Genomic DNA, 2,249 nt, shown 5'->3' with positions numbered 1-2,249 from the left:
TTAAATGTTTTTTCAGTGTGAGCCTAGGAATTTTTTAAGTTGATAAGAGTACAAGAAGAGTTTAATTTGAGAATAATTATGCCAAAGACGTATTTTACTAATGTATAGATGCAAAAATGTCTGTTAATAAAAAATTAAAAGCATTTAATTTGAAAAAATTGGGACATTTAAATGAATGGAAAGAAAAAATATATATTTTTATTATTATTTTTAATTATTTAATGTTAATTATATCTTCACTTCCACCTCTTAACTACCACTCACTTTGAGTTGAACAATCAATTCTATCTATTTCCATAATGCAACGAGTTAATTTTTAATTATCTCAATTTAATATTATTAATCATGGGGGATTGAAATTGTCCTTGCATTAAATCCACTTTTTTCTAAGGATATAAAAATGATAATGTAGTCTCAATAGATTTTTGTTTCTTTGATGAAGAGTTTAATATAAATATAAAATTATAATATATAATAATAATTTGGTACTAAAAGCTTTCTAACTTTTGTAAAGAGTATAATGAAAATATAAAAATAAGAATATATTAAAATAAAATAATATAATTATATCTTAATAATAATTTAATATTAATTAAATATCGGACATGTAGTTTGCGAAACAGGGAAGGCACATAACACACATTTTGCTATTTTGTGAGGCTAAAGGAAATGTTGGACACAGTCAACGGTATAGTGAAGGAAGACACATAACACGTAATGTGAGTCGCATTTGTCGTTTCGCGAGGCTAAAGGAAATGTCAGGCACGCAGTCAGCGAAACAATGAAAGCACATAACACACAATGTTATTGGAGACCTATTTTGAAAACCAAGTATCAAGCATAAGCAAATTTTACTACTCTTGGCTAGAATCTTTTTGGACATGGTCCTTTATTGGACTATTGGTAGTCTGAATTATTTGTAAACTTTGCATATTTGGAATGGGGGGAGATCTGATAGTCTTGTGACATATTTGTAATATGTAATTGAGCAAAGAATGGAGGTTTTCTTCACTGGTTCTTTCCTCCAGGTGCTCTTGAGCTAGGTATTAATATTATTATAATATATTAGTGGCTCTCCACTTTCGCTTAAAAAAAATAAATATTAATTATAATATCATAATATCATAATATTATAATAATTTAATATTAATTAAATTATAATAATTTTGAAAGTGAAATAATGAATAAATATGATATTTTCAACATACTTTACCTTTATTATTCTAAAGATGAGTTGATTATTATTTTAAAAATTATTTTAATGACATTTTAAATTGTAAATTCAAATAATTTTGTTTTTGGAATAAAAGGGGTAAAAAATTTATTGAAACTCAAGCACAAGAATTACAAAGAGAGCCAGAGCCCCAAGGCCCTAGAAAAGAACCACCAAACCAGTCCCAACTCATCCCACTTCATAACCATCCATGTCCTCAGTAAAAATCTTCCGCTAGTCCCGACAGTAATCTCCAGAGAGATGCTCCCAACCTTCAACTTTCCAATCACTACCATGTTCTGAGGCCCACTTGGCCAAACAATTAGCTGCTCTATTCCACTCTCGAGGGATGTGGATGAAAGATACCTGCTCCATTAAAGAACTAATTTGGAGAATCCGTTGAACAATCCCTGCCAACTGCCACTAAATCCCACTCACCTCCCGTTCTTTCAACAAGTTAACAACAATTTGTGAATCTGATTCACAAATCACCTTCCTTCGACCCAACTCCCAACCCCGCTCTAGGGCATAGAGAATCGCAAATCCCTCCATAAAGTTATTAGACTACCACCCTTTATGCAGTGAAAAGAGGAAAACTACCTCCACCCTGCTATTCCTGCAAACACCACCAACTCCATCAGGGTGTGGGTTACCCTTAGATGAGCTATTAGTGTTAATCTTGATAATCCCATCCAGAGGGGGTATCCACCTTCCCACCCTTTGCACCTTCTTCATAACCCGTCTACCTCTCCTAACACAAGTTGAGGCAAGAGACAACTCCTGCAGGCCAAACTTACTCACAATATCTGCTTCATCTTTACTCAGTGGAAAATTCACCTCACATTTAGCTTCCACTGTCTCCCGGATCATAGCAATGATCCTATTCCAAACTTGTTGAACAAACAATCTGACCTCACGAAAGATCCTCCTGTTCCTCTCGAGCCAGATCTGTCATAGAATGAAGATGGGCCCAATATACCAGACAGTCTGGAGGAAGGAGGACAAGATAGGAGGTCTGCCCAAACTGCTCGAGAAC

This window comes from Cryptomeria japonica, chromosome 5 (genome assembly GCF_030272615.1).
Source record: "Cryptomeria japonica chromosome 5, Sugi_1.0, whole genome shotgun sequence".
In the NCBI taxonomy this organism is placed as follows: domain Eukaryota; kingdom Viridiplantae; phylum Streptophyta; class Pinopsida; order Cupressales; family Cupressaceae; genus Cryptomeria; species Cryptomeria japonica.
This window is presented reverse-complemented; position numbering follows the sequence as displayed.